At 40.6% G+C, this 26,317-nt stretch overlaps 1 protein-coding gene across 5 annotated transcripts in view; it reads right to left on the bottom strand.

Moving 5' to 3' along the window:
- Positions 1-26,317, bottom strand: part of HMGCLL1 (3-hydroxy-3-methylglutaryl-CoA lyase like 1) — a 167,753-nt gene that overhangs the window by 5,341 nt on the left and 136,095 nt on the right. The window lies entirely within an intron of this gene.

Below are 26,317 nucleotides of genomic sequence, written 5' to 3'. Positions count from 1 at the left end.
TTGCACACAAAACCTGGATGTTTTTGGAGAAGTAAAGAGACATTTAAGAGGTAGGACATCCACCATCAGCAGTTGCACCAGTTCACATTTACTGGGTTCTCACTAAGTGCTAGATATATTAGTAACACCATATGATGCTGATTCATAACCCCTACCAAGACCCATGAAGTGGATACTCTTCCATCATTCTCAAATCACAGATGAAGAAACTCAAGCACAGAGGGATCGCATGATTTGTCCCAGGTCACCTCTGTCTCCAGAGGATTCACACTCTGCTCCAGTCTGTAACCTCTGGAAACATGCAAGTTGGTTCACGTTATACATCTGGGGAGATCCGAGGCGGAGAGTCTCCATGGGCTGGAAAAGCTGTGAAAGCACAGCTTTCAGAAAGACCCTAAGCACAAACGGGTCTGAAAAGGAACCCCTGAGATCAGACTCTTAATAACTCAAGAAGAGAGGTAAGCAGGGAAGCCCTCCGTGCAATGTGACAATTGGGTAATCAGGAGCCACCTGAGGTCTAATCGGATTCTTTGCTCCTGCACATTGGAGAAAATGGCCATGGCCTCATCTAAAACAGAAGCAGTGGAAAGCAGCGCCCTGATCAATGTGCTGGGTCAGGGGTTCTAAATCACAGAAGCAGAGTCACAAATTGTTGCTGCAACTTCAGTTTCTGATTCTGGAGGTCTGAGCTGGGTCTTGAAAATTTGAATTTTTAACAAGATTCCAGATGCTGTTCTCACTGATGTTCTGGGGAATTGCGCTTTCTTTCTCCTTTTCTTTTTTGATAACACTTTTATTTCAGATTTCCAGAAAATTCTGGAAGAAAGTGCAAAGCATTCCCATACATTACATACCATTTCCCCTACTGTTCACATCTTACATCATTACGGTATACTTGTCACAACTAATGAACACATCTGATATTATTAACCAAAGTCCACACATGATGCAGATTTCCTTAGTTTGGAAGCTACTGTCTTTTCTCTGCTCTGGGAACACCTCCGGGTGCCACACTGCATGTAGGTGTCTTATCTCAGGATGTCGTGCCTGTGACATCTTCTCAGCTTCCACCGTCCTTTGTCCTCATTGACCTTGACCATTTTGAATTGTACCTGTCATGTCTCTTGTACAATACCTTTCAATGTGGGTTTTGTCTTATGTTTTCTCATGGTTAGACTGGAGTCCTCAACTTTTGTGAGGAGGGCAACACAGGTGAGATGCCATTCTAGACACATCATATCAAAGGTACGCACTACATGGTTATGGTTTATGACTGATTGTGTTCACCTTGATCCTATGTCCCGTGGTACTTTTTGGGAAAAAAACTCACTATGTGCAGCTCAGATTTAGGAGTGGAAATATCCACCTAAATTATTTACAGGTCAGCCATATGGGAGATTTGTCTATTCTCCCATAATCATTTATTTCTACAAACATTTGTTTACATCAGTAGAGACTCATAGGTATTTATTTAGTGCTTTGCATTGTGTTCCAATATTCCTGTATATGTCTTGTCACTCATGTTGTTTGAGATTTGGCCATTGGGAGCTCGGCAGTTGGTTCCTATTTCCTTTGACATGCTAAGGGGGCTGCATTTTTTTAATTGAAGTGTAGTTGATTTACAATGTTGTGCTAATTTCTGCTGTACAACAAACTGATTCAGATATATATATATATATGCATACACACACACACACACACACACACACACACACATATATATATATATATATATTCTGTTTTATATTCTTTTCCATTATGGTCTAAAGGGCTGCCCATTTTTAATAAATTTTCTAGATTTTCCCTTGTGAGATCTAGGTTGTTTACCAATTTTCCCAAGAGCAGAACCATAGTCCAAAAGCCATGGATGTCTCTGTGACTAATGCAAGTTTACAGATATAATTTGTTTGCTTCTGTATGTCTGTCTCCATTTATTATCCTCTGCAACATAGGAAGGTCTTTATGGCTCGTCTTCCATTACCACAACCTCTTTCAAAGTTTAATTGTATTCGGGTGTTAATAACTGACCAGCTGAAGTACTGGTCCATTTAGGAGAGTCCACATTTGTAGTGAATCAAAACAGTAAGTATAAGGAGCTATGCTCTAGCAGTGAAAGTTGTGGAGTTGTCCAGTAGGTGGACAGTACAAAGGTTAGGACAGTGGCTCATCTCTGGGAGTCAACCAGTACATCAAATAGAGACATTCTTCACCCACAGGTTAAAATTTATCTATTCAGTTGAAATGAATCTATCACTCAAGGAGAGAGAAGTTTCAGCGATTTTCAGTCCCTACCAATTATAATTACTGGGGGACCTTTTAAAACTAACACACAAGCTTCTTCTCCCCAGGATCTCTGTCTGGAAGTGAGTCAGCTTTGGTATTTCTTTAAAGCTCCCCCCTGGTGATTCTCTTGAGTAATTACGTGTGGGAATGCCTGAGGCAAGGTTCTCATCCATCTCAGCCCTTATCAGCTGTGGGTATGAGTGAGCTTTCATTTTGAAGAGGCTCTGTACCCTGAGGCAGCAGAGTTAACCATGATGGATCAACTTTTCAACAAATCAGTTTTTGAAAGAACACTCCCAAAAGTATGTGAAGTAGTGAATGTAAGTAGTACCTGCATGATAGCTGGAAGATAACTTCAGCCTACCAGGAGAGCTTATGATCTGTAAAATTTTCTGTACGTGTATTCGGTTCAGTCACTCAGTCGTATCCAACTCTTTATGACACCATGGACTGCAGCACTGCCAGGCTTCCCTGTCCATCACCAGCTCCCGGAGCTTGCTCAAACTCATGTCCATCGAGTAGGTGATGCCATCCAATCATCTCATCCTCTGTCATCCCCTTCTCCTCCCACCTTCAATCTTTCCCAGCATCAGGGTCTTTTCCAATGAGTCAGTTCTTCACATCAGGTGGCCAGCTTCAGCATCAGTCCTTCCAATGAATATTCAGGACTGATTTCCTTTAGGATGGACTGGTTGGATCTCCTTGCCATCCATGAGACTAACAAGAGTCTTCTCCAATACCACAGTTCAAAAGCATCAATTCTTCGGTGCTCAGCTTTCCTTATAGTCCAACTCTCACATCTGTCCATGACTACTGGGAAAACCATAGCTTTACTAGATGGATCTTGTTGGCAAAGTAGTGTCTCTGCTTTTTAATATGCTGTCTAGATTGGTCATAGCTTTTCTTCCAAGGAGCAAATGTATGTGTATTAGACTTCGATAAATAACAATGACCAAAAGGAAGTGTTGCTGGAACTGAAGGTAAACAGGAAAACTTAAACTGGTAGGAAGATGAATGAGAATTTTTTTCTATTGTGCAATTAATTTATAATTAGTCTTAATTACCAATATCTATCATGCTAGACATTCCTGTCAAAATAGTTCTTCCTTGGAATAGTTCACAAATCCTAAGTAAATAATGATGCAAAAAATAGAAACAAATAGATTATATGGGCTTCCCTAGTGGCTCAGATGGTAAAGAATTCGCCTACAATGTGGGAGTTCTGGGTTCGATCCCTGGGTTGGGAAGATCCCGTGGTGGAGGGCATGGCAACCCACTCCAGTATTCTTGCCTGGAGAATCCCATGGACAGAGGAGCCTTGGAGGCTACGGAGGAGCCATGGGGTTGCAAAGAGTCCGACATGACTGAGCGACTAAATACAGGGTGAGTGTATATGTCTCAGACATGAAACACATCCCCTTATACACAGACTCATTACAGTATATTTTATACGGATAAAAATTAGAAAACCATCCAAATGTCTGTAATTAGGGCTCATTTAAATTAATTAAGGTGTAGTTGTAAAATGCTATGATACTAAATACTATGTAAATGCATAGTTAAGGGAAAGAAACAGATTATAAAATATTATAACAGTGTAGGCAATCATAATCCCATTTTCTAAAAATAAAAGAATTTGGATGATAATATCAAAATGCTAACAGCAGTGATCAATGAGTTGAATGTAATTTATTTTGTTTTAATTCTTTTTATCTTTGTTTTCCAATGACCCCACAATGAAACTAATTATATATATAATTAGACAAAGAAAGGCTTCTGCAAACTGTAGCCTGTGACAAAATGACAGTAATTAAATCAGAGTGAGAATAAATAAACCTAACACTGAATTTCTTGATTAACAGCATTATTTTGCAACTAATTGGTCTTTCTAGGATTTAAGTGAAAAGTGAAAGTGAAGTCGCTCACTCCTGTCTGACCCACGGACTGTAGCCTACCACACTCCTCTGTCCATGGGATTTTCCAGGCAAAAGTACTGGAGTGGGCTGCCATTTCCTTCCCCAGAGGATCTTCTCAACCCAGGGATTGAACCTGGGTCTCCCGCATTGTAGTCAGACGCTTTACCATCTGAGCCACCAGGAATGTCTAGGATTTAAGCCTGCAGGCTAATGTGTGTACATAATCTCATAAAAGCAGACATGATCTGGGGGAAAGGCTCTCTGAAAAATGGTCCGTCCTTCTTTCCTGCCATCACATTAGCTCTGGAACAGATGATGTTTCTGTGAGCATTAGTCACAAATTAATCCAATCAATTCTAAAAGCAGTATGTGGATTTAAAGTTTCAATAGCAAATTGAAAGAGTTTATTAAAGCATAACTTACCTATGAAGAAGACTACTAAAATATGCATTCATTTTAAAATCTCTTAAAAAAAAATCACAATCTTTTAAAACTAGAACTTTCAGGACTTGCACGGTGGTACAGTGGTTACGACAGCCTTCCAATGCAGCCGACATGGGTTCGAGCCCTGGTTGGGAACCTAAGATCTCACATGCCTGCACTCTGCAACAAAGACCTGACACAGCCAAATAATCTTAAAAAATAAAAATATAACTTTCTACTCACTGTCCCCTCAACTCTGACCTCAATTAAATGTGTGATTCTTTCCCCTCCGCCCCAAAAAAGATCTTCTCAATGGAAAGTGTTACCCACCCAGTAAGTTAGATGGTTTTATTTATGAACAAGCTACTTTGGAAATTTCTAGTCATAGTCATCTAAGAAAATGTGATTCCACTGTGTATGTTTTCTTTATCTCTGTTTCCCTGTCCTATTAGAAATGGTACACAATACAATGTAAACAAATTCTTAGCAGAGCAGGAAGAAAAATATTATTTGTTCTCCTCATCTGTTATTTATGGTAAATAGAGGAAACATATGGTACTTTACTATTGAAATCATAGTATTTTACTAGACGCATTACATTTACAACAATATCATGTGTTTGTTAGTAGATGTGCCTCATGGCTGATTTTATCATACAAGAACCTGCATTAAAAGATTATTCTTAGATATTTCCTTAACTATGTCTCCAAACCTAAAACACTGCTTTCATATTTTCAGTTTCCCAGTGTGTGTGTGTCTTTGTGTGTATAAGCACACAAGCACAAATGGTTTTCTGCACCATACAGTATGTTGCAAAAACAAAGGACTTGGGTTTTGTTTTAAAAGAAATATTTTTGGAACAGTAACCACAAGGTGGCGATGTAACACCAAAATCCACCAAATTAAAGTCAAGCATTGAAATGCCACTGGGTTCCAGCTCAGAAATGGCAGATATGAAAGTAAATAGCTTTACATTATGCAAATAAATATTTTTCTTACTTTAAAATAAGGAGACTTTTACTAATGATGTTCAGTTCCATTCATTTCAGTTGTTCAGTTGTGTCCGACTCTTTGCAACCCCATGAACCGCAGCACACCAGGCCTCCCTGTCCATCACCAACTCCCGGAGTTTACCCAAACCCATGTCCATCGAGTCGTTGATGCCATCCAACCATCTCATCCTCTGTCGTCCCCTTCTCCTCCTGCCCTCAATCTTTCCCAGCATCAGGGTCTTTTCCAATGAGTCAGCTCTTCGCATCAGGCGGCCAAAGTATTGGAGTTTCAGCTTCAACATCAGTCCTTCCAATGAACACCCAGGACTGATCTCCTTTAGGATGGACTGGTTGGATCTCCTTGCAGTCCAGGGGACTCTCAAGAGTCTTCTCCAACACCACAGTTCAAAAGCACCAATTCTTCGGTGCTCAGCTTTCTTTATAGTCCAACTCTCACATCCATACATGACTACTGGAAAAACCACAGCCTTGACTAGACGGACCTTTGTTGGCAAAGTAATGTCTCTGCTTTTTAATATGGTATCTAGGTTGGTCATAACTTTCCTTCAAAGGAGTAAGCGTCTTTTAATTTCATGGCTGCAGTCATCATCTAATGATGTATAACACATCAAATGTGGTTCACTATAATCAATATGTTTTTGTATTATTCTTCCTTTGACTTCAACATGTTTACTGAGCACATTCTATGTGCCAGGGACTTGGAATACATATACAGCCCTGTAGTACATGGGGATTAGTGTTAGAAATTAAACTTACTATATATTTGGTCTGTCACTGAGAAGTAGTTCACTATTAGCAAATGAGAAACCGTTCTCTCTAGAACTCAGGAAGTTAATTCTCCCTAAAATGAAATAAACCCCAAATTCAAAGGATGAAGGTGACCGAGGCTCTCACTTTCCTCAAAGCTCTTGATCAGAGCTGTTAACCCAGTGACACAGGTTATCCCAAGCCTTGTGAGTACAGTTGGAGCTCCATCTGCTTGAGCCCCCAGACGCGTACTAGGACTGTAGGCTGAGAAAAATACAAAAGACAAGAAGCTACTTCTTCTGGAAACTGGCAGATTATCTGCAGATATAGCATGAGCATTATCACTCTGTACTGCAATAGCATATAAGGAATGAGGAATGTTGATTTTTTTTAAATTTCGCATAGTGGTTAGATGCCCAGATCACACTGATATGCTAAATGAAAATATCACCTTGACTTTTTCTCAGTGCTGTTAAGAACTTATTCTCCAAATAAAACTAAAAAATTTGAGAAGAAGAATCAAAGATATCAGTTTCCAAAATGTATAACCTTCCACATGTGTCTGATTTGCCGAATATCTCTGATAGGGAAATGATTCATTTGGGGATTTAAGTTACTCATGGGGAAAAAGACAAATATTCATGTAAGATAAAATATTAAAAATATACCCACCTTCCTAATATTTGTTCCCCTTCACTTGTTCCTCAAGTGAAGGAACGTTCCTCAACAGCGAACGTTCCTGCCAACAGAGGATCATGCTCATCCACTCGTGAGGTGCTATTTCTCCCCCAGCAGCCAGGCCAGTCTCACTAGTGGGGTCACAGCATTCTTTCCAAGGAGCCCAGATCTTGCCCTGAGATGCTTCCCATCCATCACTCTAAAGAGTTGCCATATTCAGTTATGGTATCAACTACTCGCCATTCATGTGTACTGTGAACATACCATGTTTTGAAAACCTCAGACAATAACCGTTGGCATACATGAATAAAGCCCAGTGTTTTCAACCACAGAAATTATACACCAACATTGTCATGTAAATCATGATGCCTTGCTGTTGGGGTAAGTAAGCTAACATGATGGATGACCAATGCTTTCATAGACCGTATCTCATCTCTGAAAAGGCTTTCCCACACGCTTCCCTTTACCCTGCCTCACCACACATAATGAGAGATTATATTCATACTTTCATTTAGTATATTGCAGATTGAGACAGAAATAAGAGTGTGTACATAGGAAGGCACAAGAAAATGGAAACATGGGTAAAGAAATTTCAGTAGATTGAGAAATAATCAATACTATCAGCGAACACTGAAGGCTTATTTTATCACATATACCTTGTCACACGCGTCACATATGATAAAGCTCCACAAAGTCAGAGTTAAGCGGGTGGTAATTCATGCTCATTTACTGATAAGGAAACTGAGGCTTAGAGAAGACAAGCCGCGGTCTGTGCTTCACGCAGTCCACGTGAGGCAGCTGCGACATCTGTGCGCTTACGGGTCAGTGTTGAGAGGTTATGTCTCATACGCTCTATGTGCTTATTAGATGACAGGGGCTTCACTACATGCTTTACACACTGATTGCGTTTAATCCCTGTAACAACTCCAGGGGGACAGGTATGAATTAGGAAGAGAGCCACTGACAAATCAAAAGTCTTCATTTTCTGAAGATGTGGTGCATATATACAACAGAATACTATTCAGTCACAAAAAGAAGGAAATAATGCCATATGCAGCAACACGGATGAACCTAGAGATTATCATACTAAGTGAAGTCAGAAAGAGAAAGACCAATACTGCATGATATCACTTACATGTGAGATCTAGAATAATGATACATATGAATTTATTTATGAAATAGAAACAGACTCACAGACTTTGAAAACAAACCTGTGGTTACTAAAGGAGAATGGTGGGGAATCAATTAGGAGATTGGGATTACCATATATACACTACTATATATAAAACAGGTAATCAGTAAGGACCTACCGTATAGCTCAGGGAACTCTACTTACTACTCTGTAATAACCTACAAGGGAAAAGAATCTTAAAAAGAATATATGTATGCATGTATACACAGACTTCATGTATATACATATATATGTATATATGTATACACAGAACTGAATATATGTATATATGTATACATAGAACTGAATCACTTTACTGTACATTCCAAACTAACATAGCACTATAAATAAACTATATTCCAATATAAAAAAATTAAAATTTTTTAAAAAGAATAAAAGAAGGAAAAAGACTTTCATTTTCTCGTCAAACTTACTTCAACTTTCTGAAAAGTTTCTACACAACTCAACATTATCAAAAAACTTGAGGAAGTAAATGACTGTTGTCCCAGTGATTGCATTTCTAGGAAGCTAGCCCAAGAAAACAACCAGAAATGTTAGCAGAGATTTATGTCCAAGGATGGCTATTTTTTGTATCATTATTTGTAATAGTGGGAAAAAAAGACCATAAGTGAAATGTCCAGTAATAGGAAGACAGTTCAAAGTTACATAAGATAGACTTTTATGTGACAAACTGTTTTGAAGTATATATAATGGTATGGTCCTTTTCATCATAGGGGACTGGAATGCAAAAGTAGGAAGTCAAGAGATACCTGGAGTAACAGGCAAATTTGGCCTTGGAGTACAAAATGAAGGAGGGCAAAGGCTATCAGAGTAGATATAATGGTCATCTGAGTTAGATCCACCCATTCCAGTCCATCTTAGTTCGCTGATTCCTAGAATGTCGACGTTCACTATTGCCATCTCCTGTTTGACCACTTCTAATTTGCCTTGATTCATGGACCTAACATTCCAGGTTCCTATGCAATATTGCTCTTTACAGCATCGGACCTTGCTTCTGTCAGCAGTCACATCCACAGCTGGGTATTGTTTTTGCTTTGGCTCCATCCCATCATTCCTTCTGGAATTATTTCTCCACTGATCTCCAATAGCACATTGGGCACCTACCGACCTGGGGAGTTCATCTTTCAGTGTCCTGTCTTTTTGCCTTTTCATACTGTTCATGGGGCTCTCAAGGCAAGAATACTGAAGTGGTTTGCCATGCCCTTCTCCAGTGGACCACATTCTGTCAGACCTCTCCACCATGACCCATCAGTCTTGGGTGGCCCCACACAGCATGGCTTAGTTTCATTGAGATAGACAAGGCTGTGGTCCGTGTGATCAGATTGGCTAGTTTTCTGTGATTATAGTTTCAGTGTGTCTGCCCTCTGATGCCCTCTCGCAACACCTACCATCTTACTTGGGTTTCTCTTACCTTGGACATGGGGTATCTCTTAACGGCTGCTGCAGCAAAGCGACGGACTGCGCAGAAGCGCGGCCAAGGTCAGGGGCGGCAGCCGAGAGGAGTTACCCCACATCCAAGGAGCGGAGGCTGCGCGAGCACAGGAGGGCCGACGGGAGCTACTTCACGTTCAAGGTCAGGAGGAGCCGTGAGGAGATACCCCTTTCATGTAAAGCTCAAGTAGATGCATTGTTTCAAACTGCAAGGTGACTCTTATGGATAATAAAGCTTGAAAATCTCCAATCTTTCAATTTAGCTATTCCCCCGTAGCATACAGTGCTGGCTCTTCACCAAAACGTCTGTCTCCTTCTCTCCCAGGATGCAGCCAGACATCACCAAACCGCCCTTCTGTGCAGGTCAGACTGCATGAATGCGGCTTAGCCATGACTCGCGAGCAAAGAGATGCGGCCCACTTGCAGACAAGGTCCCTCCAGAAACTATGCGTCTTTTTCCACATTAATGGTCAAAGGCCCATGACAGTGAGGCCTGATGGAATGGTGAGCCACGCAGTGAGAAGGGCCAGGTCCCTGAGCGACCCCCTGGAGGGAAGAGCCTGCTGCCAGGAACACAGGCATTGGACCATCTAAAGAGTGAGGAACAAACATCCCTGTGATCCTCTCTGTTTTATTTGGTCCATGTTTTGTTTTTTCTTTTGTTTTTTAAGTTTTTATTCGAGTATAGTTGCGTTGCAATGTCGTGTTAGTCTCTCCTATACAGCAAAGTGGATCAGTCATACATATAAATGTATCCCCTCTGTTTTTGGATTTCCCTCCCATTTAGGTCACCGCAGAGCACTGAGTCGAGTTCCCAGTGCTCTACAGTAGGTTCCCATTACTTATCTATTTTTCCTTCTTTTTTCTTTTTCTATCTTTGATTTTCTTAACTGAGCATCTTTTATGATTCTATTTTATCTCCTCCTTAATATTTCTATCTCTAAATTGTTGAGTAGCTACCCCACGGTTTACAGTATAACTTAATACAATTAAATAAACACAATTCACCTTATTTAATTAATAATAGCCTACTTTCAAAGAGCTATGTCACATGGACAGAAGGACCTTACAGTGTTATATGCAATATAGTCTCAATTCCATCCACCCGTCCTTTGTATTACTGTTTCCCTACCTTTTACTTTTACATATATAAACACATACTACATTGCTCTTAGTGCTATTAAGAATAAGAAAAAATAATTTCATCTTGATTTATTCCATTTCTGAATTCTTTGAAGGAACTTCTCTAGGAAAGAACAGCAGAGATTCAAATCCTGGTATTTAGTGAACACATTTTTTGGAATTAGAATAAGGAAGATTAATTAGTTAAGGGGGAAGTTCAATGTCACAGAACAGAGTGGACATTTCTCTAACAACATCACAGTGATGCATGCTGAACATAGTTAAGGAAAATGGAACCTGAGAAAATTGACTGGATTCCATGCTATTGGGAATGGGCCATTTCAGCAGAGACAGAACAGGGGTGAAGTGGCAATAGATTCAAAAACGGATGGAGAACCTACAGCCTCAAGCTTCTAAGATTGGTTTCAAGAGGTAGACTTCTGCTTGAACGTGCTCTGCCACCTGTTAGCTGTATGAGCTTGAGGGTGTTACTTTATCTGTCTGTTCACCCAGCTGTAAAATGAATTTAATAGCACTAATGCACAGACTTGCTCAGGATACAGTGTGATGTTTCATGGAAAACCCATATCCCATAGCTGAGTACATAACTGTTGAGAAGTCTTGGCTTTCACAGGCATATGACAAGGAGATAGAGCCGGACGGAGGGTGTGGATGTGTTAAATGAAGAGAGAGCTGGGGCAGAATATAGCAAGGGAGGTGTGCGAATGGAGACACAGGTGAGCTGGAAGCCATAAAGGACAGAGCTTACCGAGTGGGAGTAAAGAATGAGGCTGCACTAGATGAGAAATTAACCACACAGTGCGACTGCCCTGGCGGTCCACTGCAAGGGGATGTGGCTTTGGTCCCTGGTCAGGGACTAAGATCCCACATACTGTGTGGCCAAGATATATGACCTGGTATCAAGTTCTAGTACAGCGACTTGCTGTTGCTTTTGTTTAAAAAATAAATAAAAGAAACAAACACTTAGGGAAGTGGGGATGAGTTTGAGATTAGGGCAGAAACATGGAGCTGAGCCAGGAAATTCATGGAGAAAACTGCGCTGTGAGGTGGGACAGAGGAGGGGACAGGCAGAGAGACAGAGGTTGGTAAAGGGACAGTAACCTCGACGCTTCCAAGGAGAATCAATATCCAGTCTTCTCAGAAATACAGTAACTAAGCTCATCAGCTGAGAATCCCAGAAAGAGTTGACCATTGCATTCCGGTTCCAGTGAGCTCTCACAATGCCTTCTGTGAGTGCACAAAAGTGATGGATGGAGACCATGGTAACAAAATGAGAAGGAGGAAGGAAAGGGGATGGATGCATGACTAACACTGTGTAAACAGGGAAGATCTTGTATCTACAAAGGTGGAGTCTCCATGAATTTTTTTCATAACAATCTACAAATCAGATTTTCACAGCCAGAATTAATCGCAAAAATATATAAGCACCTCATGCAGCTCAATTCCAGAAAAATAAACGACCCAATCAAAAAATGGGCCAAAGAACTAAACAGACTTTTCTCCAAAGAAGACATACAGATGGCTAACAAACACATGAAAAGATGCTCAACATCACTCATTATCAGAGAAATGCAAATCAAAACCACAATGAGGTACCATCTCATGCTGGTCAGAATGGCTGCTATCCAAGTCTACAAGCAATAAATGCTGGAGAGGGTGTGGAGAAAAAGGAACCCTCTTACACTGTTGGTGGGAATGCAAACTAGTACAGCCACTATGGAGAATAGTGTGGAGATTCCTCAAAAAACTGGAAATAGAACTGACATATGACCCAGCAATCCCACTGCTAGGCATACACACCGAGGAAACCAGAATTGAAAGAGACATGTGTACCCTAATGTTCATCGCAGCACTATTTACAATAGCCAGGATATGGAAGCAACCTAGATGTCTGTAGGCAGACGAATGGATAAGAAAGCTGTGGTACATATACACAGTGGAATATTACCCAGCTATTAAAAAGAATGCATTTGAATCAGTTCTAATGAGGTGGATGAAACTGGAGCCTATTATACAGAGTGAAGTAAGTCAGAAAGAAAAGCACCAATACCATATATTAACACATATATATGGAATTTAGAAAGATGGTAATGATGACCCTATATGTGAGACAGCAAAAGAGACACAGATGTAAAGAACAGACTTTTGGACTCTGTGGGAGAAGGCAAGGGTGGGATGATTTGAGAGAATAGCCTTGAAACATGTATATTACTATATGTGAAATAGATGACCAGTCCAGGTTCGATGCAACAGGGGACTCAAAGCCGGTGCACTGGGGCAACCCTGAGGGATGGGGTGGGGAGGGAGGTGGGAGTGGGGTTCAGGATCAGGGACACATGTACACCCATGGCTGATTCATGTCAATGTATGGCAAAAACCAAATATTGTGAAGTAATTAGCCTACAATTAAAATAAATACATTAATTTAAAAAAATCCCATATATGTTTGATTGATTTTGGTTTAAAGGGAAGGAACCAAGCTCCAGAGCTCTTTGGGGGTCCCCAAAAGTCACAGAGGTGGCAGAGATGGGTCTGGAACTCAAGCCTTTGTGCCACTCAGGCCTTCATGCTTCTGGAGTTGCACTGGTAGGAGGTAAGTTATTTCTACTTTCAAAATGGATGTTAGTGGGAGGCCTGCCTAATGTTGTGAAAATATAACTAAATGTTCAAAAAACAAACAAAAAAAGAATGTTCAGAGAACAAGAATGGAAAGCTCAGTGGTGCTGACAAAGAACTAGCAGTGCTATTAATACTTAGAAACCAGGTAGCGCTGGTGAGAATGGGAAGATTACACCTTTTTTTAATTTTTTAAGTCAAAGCAGCAAGCAATATATATTAGCATAGTGAGGTCAAGAACTTCAAGATACCTCACTCCATGATGCCCTCAGTATACCGAGAACAGAGTAAGTTACTGTTCAAATACTTTTCCAAGAATAACTGAACAAATGATGTGCATGGAATAAAAATGTAAGCAGTATCAACCCCCGAGTTCAAGTACATTTGAATTGAACTTGATCCAATCCAGCTGGAGAGACAGAACAAGGTGTTGAGGATAGCAAAATCAATGATACATTTCAGTGGATCACTGTGTACTTCGGTTGCTCCCTAAACCTTCTTCTCTTGAAAATGCCTTCTCATAATGACAGGTTTATGGAACCTGCTCATTTGCTCAGTCACTATTAATCTTGGTGCAGCTATTGGAACTGAAATTGAGTCAATCACGGGCTCCTCCCCCAGAATGTAGAGCAGAGACAAAGACAGGCTCTACCTTTCTAAGAGATGAGATGTACAACATAGGAGCTACAGACAAGTACTGCACATGTGGGAGAGCTGGATTCAACCCCTGGATTGCAAAGATCCCCTGGAAGGGGAATGTTTACCCACTCTGTATTCTGGCCTGGAGATCTCCATGGACAGAGGAGCCTGGTGGGCAGTCCATGGGGTCACAAAGAATCAGACCCAGCTGAGAGACTTTCACACATACATAGACATGCACAATGAGAAGCAGAGAAATTTGGTCTATAATTGGGGGTGGAATGGGATATTTGAATCGGAGAAATGCCACCTGAATTCCAGACAGTTTTTTGGTCCTTCCTGAGCTCCAGCTTCATAGTCTCCCCACCTTTGTTTTTGAAATAGCATTTAATGAAAGCTGTGCCAAACAAACAATGCAGTGATACTAGGAAATAGTCACATTGCTATCATCCTCATTCTGTACGTGCGGAACTTGAGCCGCAGAATGTGTACCATGACATGCATAGTGATACATTCTGGGTAAATGGTGAGAGCTGAGATTCAGTGTCAGGGTGAATGCTTCCAAGTCTCAGCTCTCTACTTGTCTTGATCCTTTAAGAAGTTTCCCATTCACACCCTTAATTCCTCACAACATCATCGTTTTTTTTTGTTTGTTTTTTTTTTTTGCTTAAGTCAGCTTGAGTTGGCTCCTGCTGCTAAGAAACAAGATTAACTGACACCTCCTTCAGCTAATGGCCTGGCAGAGAAGATATTCACAAATACAAAGAACTTGATGCAGAGTGTGGCAGCTATTATGAAATTTACAAATAAAGCTGTTTAGGAACATCAGCGAGATGGTTTCTGTATTTTGTCGAGAAGCAAGAATGGGTGGGGCTAGGTGAAGTTTGATGACTGGCTTGGTGCTGAATTGGTCCTTGAAGGATGTTGACACATGGGGGATGGCAAGGGGAAGGGGTATTCTACAGGAAGGGAACAGCTTGAGAAAATACATAGATGACAAATGGGTCAAGGGCTCACTGAGATTCTAAGGAGACTTTTACTGCATGTAGGGAGATTTGGGGCATGGGTGGAGTTGTGCTCCCAATCGTGAGAGGCCCCGCATGCCATGCTATAGGAGCTAAACTCTGTTCTCTGGGAAATAAAGACCTACTTAAAGTTCATGAATAATTGTGCCATCGTCAGCATTTTGCTTCAAGCAGATTTTGTTAGCAAGGGAATAATAGCTGAGATGGATACAAGGTTGAGAAATATCCAAGTACAAATCCCAGTCAGAAAATTAGTGCAATGCATCCAGTCAATGGTGGTTAGTATTTAAAACGGAGCAAAAGTGAAAACCATTTTCATGAAGGAATAAATTTGAGATAAATTTATGAGTTAAAATAGTGTCTAAATGAATGAAGACTAATGGAAGGTAATACATTAAGTGAAGTAAGTCAGAGAAAGACAAACATCATATGATATCCTTCTATGTGGAATCTAAAGAAGTGATACACATAAACTTATTTAGAAAGCAGAAGCAGAGCCCCAGATATAGAAAACAAACTGTGGTTACCAGAGGGAGAAGAGGAGGATAAATCAGGGGTTTGGGATTAGCAGATACACACTGCTTTATATAAAAGCGATAAACAAGGACCTATCATACAGCACAGGAACTCTATCCAATGTTTTGTAATAATCTATAAGGGAAAAGAATTTGAAAAAGAATATATATATATATTAATGGGTGTGTGTGTGCTAAGTTGCTTCAGTCGTATCTGACTCTTTGGAACCCTATGGACTGTAGCCCATCAGACTCCTCTGCCCATGGGATTCTCCAGGCATGAATACTGGAGGGGTTGCCATGCCCTCCTCCAGAGGATCTTCCTGACCCAGGGGTTGAACTCATGTCTTCTGCATTGTAGATGGTCTCCTGCATTGGCAGGTAGGTTCTTTGCCATTAGCCCCACACAGATTCTTTACCGTTTAAGCCGCCAGGGAAGCCCATATAATAATATATCTGAATCATTTTGCTGTACATCTGAAACTAACACAATGTAAACTAACACATGCAAATCAACTATACTTCAATTTTAAAAAGACTAATGGAAGAAAAAGGTGTCATTAACAATAGTTCTGTGATTTCTAGCTTAACAGCTAAATGGAGGCTGATCCCTGAACTGAAAGGCAGAAGTTGCTCTCTTGAAAATTATTACAGATATAGGAAACTACAAATTTAATACTTAGTGTTCCTTAATGCCTTCCTGATTGCTGAAAACTAACTTTAATTCCTTTTTGTAAATCTTTCGTTACATACTGGTTTCCACTTGCTCATCTGCATTGAGGCTAATCTCATGGTTTGGTAATACGCAAACTCAAGGTTCAATATTCTTGTAACTCAAAGTATTGCTCTTCATGGGGCAGTAAAATAATTTTTAAAGATATAATGTTGCGCTTCCTGGGTACCTGAGTGGAGTCCAAGGCTCCTCCTCTCTGCTGAGCACCAGGGATGTATTGGTACTCAGTACCAGTTGCGGGTAATAAGTGATAGAAATTCCAGATAGATTTAGAGGAGCCCTGTAACAGAGAAGACTGGTTCTGCTTCCAAAGGCATGAGCTGGAGGGAAATGATAAGACTCACAATCTCCCATCCAGCTGTAGGGTGCCAGGGCAGCAAAGGCTAGATGACGTGCCTGGCAAGTGGGGCTCAACAGCCCGAAAGAGGATAGGGCACTCACAGCTGGCATAGAAAGCATACAGTAATTTCTTGTTTCCCTCAGTAGGATTGGTGGCCAGGAAAGAAGCAGGATCATGACCAAAATGATGCAGTGAATAGGCCAACATCCACAGACCATGGCCAGGGTACCATCACAAGGACAAAGGATGAACAGGTTGGAAAGCTCCATCTCAGGGCAACGTGGGAGGACTAAGATGCCCTCCAACCAGGTGACTTCTGCCCAATGGCAGGGTTATATTTTCAGTTCAGTTCAGTTCAGTCACTCAGTCGTGTCAGATTCTTTGCGACCCCATGAACCGCAGCACGCCAGGCCTCCCTGTCCATCACCAACTCCCAGAGTTCACCCAAACCCATGTCTGTTGAGTCGGTGATGCCATCCAACCATCTCATCCTCTGTCATCCCCTTCTCCCCCTGCCCTCAATCTTTCCCAGCATCAGGGTCTTTTCCAATGAGCCAGCTCTTCGCATCAGATGGCCAAAGTATTGGAGTTTCAGCTTCAGCATCAGTCCTTCCAATGAACATCCAGGACTGATCTCCTTTAGGATGGACTGGTTGGATCTCCTTGCAGTCCAAGGGACTCTCAAGAGTCTTCTCCAACACCACAGTTCAAAAGCATCAATTCTTCGACACTCAGCTTTCTAGATGGATCTTTGTTGACAAAGTAATGTCTGTGCTTTTTAATATGCTGTCTAGGTTGGTCATAACTTTCCTTCCTCTTCAAATTTAGCTCTCCCATAGAAACAGGAGGAAAAGATGTGCAGCAGAAGCTTAAGCTGATGAATGTGAAGCTGATGAATATATTCAGCCATTTATTAGAAGATATTTATTGGGGGCATTTAAATGGAAGGACTCATTAAACTGGACATTGTTATTTATTTACATGGATAATAGAGTTTAAAATAATGTATATTACTCTGTCACAGTATGAGTATTCCCGCTTATGTCTTTATTGTTCATTTTCAATAGCTCAAATTCAACTAGATTTCTAAATGAGTTGCTGAGGACCTTGTTTATGCTGGAGCCACCATGATCAAAATGCCTCACAAGATAGTTATGGTAACAATGGTACTAATTTTTCTAAGCAGTGAGTACAATTTGAAGAAAGAGAAAATGCTGAGTGCATGTGAAATCCAGAATGGTTTTCTCCCATTAAAGCAAGTCATTCAAAAAAAGGTGGGAAAACAAAAGTAGGTATAATTACAATTATATATGCAGGAGATGAAGGAGGTTTGAAGCCAACCAACATATCTGGAAAACATGATATAAGCAGTGTTTGAGGCATTTGTGGGTATTTATCTTGGGTGAAATTTAGAGGTAGGGGATGGCTGTAGTTACATAGCTCAAGACCATTACGTGGTCAAGAAAATAGACATATTCTGTATAATTTCAGAGGAAAATAGGCAGGGGTAGATTTTGGTTGATTACGAGAAATAACTCTCTAGCCATTTAAAGCTCCTCAAACTTAAATGGGTTCACTCTCAAAATAATAATCTCCCTGCCACTGAAAGTATTAAAAGACAATCTAAAAGTTTTAGACTGACTCCTTTATATAGTGACCGACGCTTATTGACTTTGAGGGTTTCTAGGGTTTTATCCACTCTTAAGGCTTCCTATAAATGCATTTGAATGTAGCCTGTTCAATGACATCTAATTTAGCCATAAAGCTATAGACCTAGTGAAATGAAGTTAAAAGTAAGGGCTTCTGCTATTGTAGTTGAGGTAACACATCACTGTGGTAGGTCCATTCCTTGGAACATGTGAGAGGAAAATTATAAGCAAGACAGTGACTTTTGGGGAAGGCCACATGCTGTAAGCCTCCAGATGGCATCCAACTGGGATGTCCAATGCTAACAGCCAAGAAAAAGTCATATAAAACACAGTTTTAAAAGAAAAAAACATTTGTTGAAGATTCTCCTGCAAGGTGCCAAACCCACACATACTTGGTATTTGTGGCGAGGCTGCCAAATACCATGGGTTCACAAAAGCTTCCATATGACCTATAACATATTTGAGGATTTTTTTTTAACTTTAATACTTCTAACCTCCTAAAATTCAATGCCACCCCTCATTAAGTATAAACGTAGAAAAGCATATGGAAATCTTCAGATCTAAGTGCAATTAAGGGGCAATTTTGCTCACAGGTGAGATACCATTAAGAGAAAAAGTATCACTTAGGGGATACGCAGGAAAATATACCAAATATCTATCATGGGGAAAAAAAAAACAAAACAGATTGGCCAAATATCCTGTCTGGACAAGAATACAAGTTAGGCTTCTCAGCTTTCTCAACAGAACAAGAAAGGTGCCATTCACACATCTGTTCTTCAAAGGACACAGCCCTGTGAAAGGCAAGTAGATGGCTCCCAGAGGCCATGCCTGTCCATTCCTTTTGTGCTTCTTATCATCTCCGAGTTCCCATTACCCCCGGGACCCCTGCTGGGTTCAGCCAGCAGAAGGCTCCATGAGACGGAGAAGCTAGAATAGCGTCCCCGCGGACGGCTTCAGGTGGTACCTCTGTAGCTCCAAAGGCCCTCCTGATCGTGGTTCCAACTTCCTCCTGGTGACTCTGGACGGTGAGCTCCAGTGACACGTCCCCCTCCTTTGTCTGTCAGGCCCGGGGGGGGGGGGGGCCATGCCGTCCCAGCAGGGGTCCCGTCGCTGTTGCTTATCTCAGGAGCACCTCCTTAGAAGTGAGGCACCCAGGGAGCGAGGTTTAAGGAAGCCCTTACCCTCAGAACTCGCAGAACACGGCCAGTACTTGAACACGGGCGTCTCCTACATTTTCTACCCTGGGTTCCTGGCTTGCCTGCCCAAGTCCGGGCCCTGCTCAGCTTTGGGGTGCTTTACTGTCTGCTCTTCAGTTGTAGAGCTCTCCCATCACCTGCATAACCAATTCTATCCCATTGTTTACAGGTAGCCTGCTTTCTGGCTGGACCTTGACAAATTCTAACACTCCTTGCAGGGAATTTAATCGTGACTTTGCTTCCACTTAGCTTTTCTCAGAGGCAGACTGAGAAAATATTAAAAGAAGACGCCTTAAGAAATATACTGCCCATTGTCTTGTACCTATTTGAGTTCTACCTTTATAGATCAGTTCACTAGGAAGACATATACCTGGATCTCATTAGCTCAGACTCCTACAGAGACAGCTTCCCTGAATCCCATTTTAAGGTTATTCTTTTGTCATCTATTGACAGTAAAGAGAAAAATTAAAAATAAATACCTTTCCCCACATTTATTCTAAAAATATCTGCTGAGGATATTGTCCCTTAATGTTACTACATTATACCACGTATTAATCGGGGTGATTAAATTGAATTGGTTAAGGGTAGAAGTGAGGGAACATTTACGGGTTCACTTAAATGAGAAGAGTTTGGCGGAGCTGATCTTGGGAAAAATCAGGCCAAGGACTCCAACACTACTTTTCTTCCTCCCCCCGTCACTCCCCTTGCCTTCCTTCCCTTTCCCTTCTCTCTTCCCTCTCTCTCTGTCCCTGTCTTGGCTTCTCTCTCCCCTGTCATCTCACTGTGCTGGCTTTATTCTCTCATGTCTACATGCCAAAAGTTACAGAGTCTTACATAAGAGAGTGAGCACTTTTTCATGAACTCCAGCCAGAAATTCTCAGGAGAGGAGTCTTGACTGACTTTCTGTGAGTCACATGTCCATTCCCGGACAGTCACTGAAGCCAGTGCCGAACCATACACCCGGGAGGGGAGAGTGTGGGGGTGGAGATGCTGCAATTCCTCGGTCCTCCCAAGGAGCCCCAGGGTTGAGAGATGCGGGAATAGTTTCTTAGAAGAAGGGATATGTGACTGTGAGTAGACCAAAAAGTAAATATTCAGAACATTTAGAAGCCACTCAGTATATTCCATTTAAAGTTCAATACCATAGAAAGACTGAGAGTTAGGCTTTCATCCCTCTCTTTAAGTCCTTGTTTTAGAAGATTTAACACTTGGTAGTGGCAACTGCTCATTCTATTAACATCAATGAACCGATATTTACTGAATTCTTACATTTTTCTGGGTGCCAGATACACAATAATGGAAAATACAGAATCTGTGCTCGCCTGGAGCCAGCTGTGCAGTAGAGAAGGAAACGGTTATGATGGTCAAACCACAAGAAGAATGCAGGAAGGCAAGGGCAGGCTTGCGTGCGTAGGTGTTTCTTTCAACGAACACGGGACTGTTAAGAGGTATTTGAGCTGAAACCAGCATGAAGCAGGAAAGTGAACTAAGAATTTATCTGACACAATAATGTTTAATGCAAAGTGAACAAAGTAAGCACAGATGTCCTGAACAGGGAGGTGGGGGCATATGTTTAGAGAGGAGGAGGGGACCATTAGGACTGGAACAGAGGGACCAGGGAGGCAACGTGACAACGCAACAGCAGACACGTGGCAGGCCCAGACGGTGGGGACTGACCGTCCATCAGTATAACCAGGGTGTCCGTCTGCAGCCCCATCTGCATTTTTCACTGATAGGGATAGAATAGAAAATATCTTTGTTCAATGAACTTGCTCATTACAGAACACTCTGCTGTTTGACAGGAACACAGTGTCGAATTAGTAAATGACAAACAGCAAAGGGGGCATGTTCTGAACCAAAGCTCATGTGAGGCAACTGACAGATTCATCTGGGGTTATTTTAATGCTTTTCTGTTAAATAAATATGCTTACTTGAGCAAAAGCGTCCTGTACTAATTACAGGAGATTTGAGTTTCTTATTGGACTATATGAATTTTATAAATGTCTATAGGTTGAGCAAGTTCTAATTTTACAGGGAGACCTCCTTTTCTGTCAAAATTACTACAAAAGGGTATAGTTCTTAGAAACACATTCAGTTGTATGCAAGTTGAAGAATAAATCAGGCAACCAGCCAATATTGACTAGTTATTTATTCACAAAAGGCTTAGGATACTGATATATGTAAGACACACACTTTGACTGAGTTAACATTTAGTAGAAAAGGTATGATATGTAGGTGAATACTTACAAAGAAGACTCTGGGACTCTGAGAAGTACTAGTTCTGGCCAATTAGGAAAAAAATTGTAAGAGTTCAGAGAGAAGGAAATTATCTCAGGCTGGATTAATCAGAGCAGGTTTCATGGAGGAAATGACATCTGAACTTGGCCTTGAGAAGTAGGCTGATTCTACAGAGTGTGGGGCTTGGGGAGCAGTCCTTAAAACACAACTGAAATCAACACCAGTGACTAAACTAGTTAGTAACAGTTTCCTGTTTACTAATGTTGAATGTTAACCCTGACATGAAGCTGCATGCCCCCTGGAGGTAGCACAGTCTGGGGGAGGTATCCAAATATTATTCACTCACTATTTATTAAAACATATTTATTAAGTGATTTCTCTGGACAACTCATTACGGAGGACACAAATATGAGTAAGACATGATATTATAAATAATTTAATTCTAGATGCTTAACAGAATGGATTTCTTAAGATAGCCTTAGGGTGTACATGTGTCATATATATATATATAAGAATGTATATACATATATATACTCTTAAGAGTTCAGTCTGATACGTTATTGAATATGTTGAAGATAGCTATACATAAATATGTGTAGAGGAAGTTCCCTGGTGACCCAGTGGCTGAGACTCTGCACTCTTAATGCAGGGGTTCAGGTCCCACATAAGTTCACATGGTAAAGAATCCACTTGCAATGTAGGGGACCCCGGTCTGACCCCTGGGTTGGGAAGATCCCCTGGAGAAGGGAATGGCTACTCTCCCCAGTATTCTTGCCTGGAGAACCCCAAGGACAGAGGAGCCTGGCGGGCTACAGTCCCTGGGATTGCAAAGAGTCAAACACAACCGAGTGACTAACACTTTCACTTCACTGCAACTAAAGATCACACATGCCATAACCAAGACCTGGCACAACCAAGTAAATAAATAAACAAAAATAACCATTTAAACATATATGTAGAGATACGAACATGTATATTAGCTCTTTGTGTACGTGTGTGTTTCAGCTATATCGCTCGTACAATAACTGTTTACTTTAGAATTCTCACTTTCAGTGTGGCTATTGTGTAGCCAACTGTGAGAACTACTGCATTTCTTAACAGAAGTGTGTCTGTCCTTACTCAGTATTTCAGGTCAATACCTAATCTTGTATCGATTATTCAAATCATCTCACATGTCTAGGAGAGATTTATACCAAAGTTTGTGAGTCATCTCACAAATGCACGGGTGTTTCTCTAAGATAGCTGTATTAGAAAGTGAACAGGGAGAAACATTTTCAGGTACCAGGTCTCACTAAGGATGAGAGATATCCAGAACCTTGCATAAAAAGAGGCACAACGTAATATAGTTATTTATGAAAAAAGTGTCATTTATTTCAATATATATAAAACCAAAAATACTATTTTCACGTTGGTTTTAGCTCTAAACTGAATCACTTATGTTTAAAAATTATTCATTTCTACTTTACCAGAGATGAATGCCAGACAACTGAAATTCATAGAAAGGGCTCAAGTTTCATTTTACCCAAGTTTTTGTCCCTTCCACCAACCACATATTTATAAATATGATACAAAACCAGACAAAGTTTGGTGGAGCTCTATGAAATTGTATAGGGAAGAACAAATCTCATTCCATGTTGGATCTGTTCCTTTTACTTTAACCCTTGTGCTCTATTCTTAATCATGCTGGTTCTGGACTTTTTGTGAACGAACGTTGCCAATAGCCTAAATTATAGAGGACAATCCATTTTCAGGGCTCTGACCTTGAAGCATCTATTCATATAGAGAAAACAGTTGCAGAATAGAGAATAATACTTGTGTTGTTGGAAGCTTATAGGAATATCGTGACCCGACCTATGTGGACAGCTGCAAGAACAAAGGATTCCTACACCAAAAAGTCTACAACAACCAAAGACATGCCTCCCTCACCTCGCCTTTAGAAGTGCTTTGCTAAAACCTTTCAAGGAATTTATTTTTGTTGTTGCTGTTGCTGTTGTTTTTTTCAGGTAGGAGCCACCCACCTCCTTGCTTCAGTTCAGTTCAGTTCAGTCGCTCAGTTGTGTCTGACTCTTTGTGACCCCACGGACTGCAGCAAACCAGGCCTCCCTGTCCGTCACCAACTCCCGGAATTTACCCAAACTCATGTCCATTGAGTCAGTGATGCCATCCAACCATCTCATCCTCTGTCATCCCCTCCTGCCCTCAATCTTTCCCAGTATCAGGGTCTTTTCAGATGAGTCAGCTCTTTGCATCAGGTGGCCAAAGTATTGGAGTTTCAGCTTCAACATCAGTCCTTCCAATGAACACCCAGGACTGATCTCCTTTAGGATGGACTGGTTGGATCTCCTTGTAGTCCAAGGGACTCTCAAGAGTCTTCTCCAACACCACAGTTCAAAAGCATCAATTCTTTGGCACTCAGCTTTCTTTATAGTCCAACTCTCACATCCATACATGACTACTGGAAAAACCATACTTTTGACTAGATGGACCTTTGTTGACAAAGTAATGTCTCTGCTTTTTAATATGCTGTCTAGGTTTGTCATAGCTTTTTTCCCAGGGAGTAAACGTTTTTAAATTTCATGGCTGAAGTGACCATCTGCAGTGATTTTGGAGCCAAAAAAATTAAGCCTGTCACTGTTTCCATTGTTTCCTCATCTATTTGCCATGAAGCGATGGGACCAGGTGCCATGATCTTAGTTTTCTGAGTCTCTTTGCTTGTCCCTACAATAAGCCTTTCTCTGCTCCAAATTCTAACATTTTGGTTTGTTTGTCATCACTGTCAGTCTGGCACATGAACTTGCTTTTGGTAACAAAATTGGCCTTTGACATTGCTTTCACTTCTTCAGTAACTGGATATTTGACTTTAGAAAAGTCACTTTATTTTTTTGGGCTTACTTTCCACATTTGCAAAGTAAGCTGTTGAAGGAATTCCCCTGAAAATCTTACTTTTAGAGTCTATAAAAATATTCTTAAAAAATGGACCTAGAACAGAGTTCAAGGTTACTCTTGTAATTATAAATGAAATGAGAGATGCTTAAAAGCTCCATGTAAAGTTTTAACAAGATGGCATTCAAGGTGCTCATATTTACACCCGCCTAGCATCATACATCTGCAGCACAGTTTTGCACATGGTAGGCAGACAGTCTATACATGTTTATTGATTAATCAAACAAGGTTTGTGCCTCTGATTCTCCTGATAAAATATATGACAGTCAAAAATTCATGTTTAATGTAAAGAGAATAGTGTGTTTATTGTGCTATAAATCCTTAAAATTCTCAATACAAAGAAAACCCATTTCTAAATCACAGTTCATAAGCCAATGGATTCCTCTAGGAATCAATAAAAAAACCACTGTATACTTTTGCTAAAAAAAAAAAAATCACAAAAAGACACACTCAAAATTGTATATATTGATCTCATCCATGGGCAGAACACTTTTCTAAAGAAATATACTGAATTTACTTCACAATCACGCTTATCCAAAGGAAGAAAAACATCCTATTGTTACTTGTGAGCTCTATAGCCCATGTATCTTAACGTTTTTGTGTGAGTTAGTCTTTTTCAACTCAGCAGTTTCTGAAATTTAGTATGAAGATGAGTTTTAACACCAATATGCCTTATTTAATTTTACAACATAGCATTGAAACATTTAGCTGACCAAGTAAAGTAGGAAATTTCTGAAACATAAGAGGTAGTAGCTTTTCATGAGAAACAATGTATTTTATTAAGACTTTTGCTCTTATGGTGCTGCTACAAGGTTTGGAACAAAAATTGTTTAACTCCTTGCCCTGAATATGAAAAAAAAAAAAGCTTAATTTGTAGAACATATTCTGTGGTGATTTGTTGGCAAGCAGTGTAAACATCCTGAAGAATGATGACCCACTCCATCTTTTAGTCATCTAGACATTCTTTAAGGCAGTAAGGTTTTTGGGTTTTTTTCATTTTGAGAGTGAAAGAAGAAACGTGTGGAAGCCATATCCCCTGGTTTCCAGAATCTCTAACTGTGAGTGACACACACATAGTATTTTGAAAGTTTCTAATACAAGAAAGACAAATCATATTATTATTTTCCAGATAAATAATACTATGTCTCCCAAATACTACTGCTACCAAAAAAAATTTAGCTAGGGTTTTGATACCTACTAATCAGTCCTGCGTGCATGCTAAGTTGCTTCAGTATGGACTGCAGCCCACCAGGCTCCTCTGTCCATGGGATTCTCCAGGCAAGAATGCTGGAGTGGGTTGCTATGCCCTCTCCAGATCTCCTGACCAATGGATCAAACCCGTGTCGCTTGTGTTTCCTGCATTGGCAGGCGGGTTCTTTACCACCAGCTTCACCCGAGAAACCCTGCAGGGGTGCTCAGACCAAACGTGAGAAGATCTGCTAATTTTCAACCACAGTAAGGGTTGAGTAGAATATTTGGAACATGTTAAGCACAAGAATAGAACTATATTTTTCTTTCATGGTAGTTTGACTATTAAATACATTTACTGAAAACTGACTTACTTTGATATTCTACAAAGTTAACAGATTGCATTTTA

The sequence above is a fragment of the Giraffa tippelskirchi genome, chromosome 8, assembly GCF_054371585.1.
Source record: "Giraffa tippelskirchi isolate mGirTip1 chromosome 8, T2T-mGirTip1v1.2.pri, whole genome shotgun sequence".
Lineage (NCBI taxonomy): Eukaryota > Metazoa > Chordata > Mammalia > Artiodactyla > Giraffidae > Giraffa > Giraffa tippelskirchi.
The sequence above is the reverse complement of the archived record's forward strand: the minus strand, read 5'-3'. Positions and strand labels throughout refer to the sequence as shown.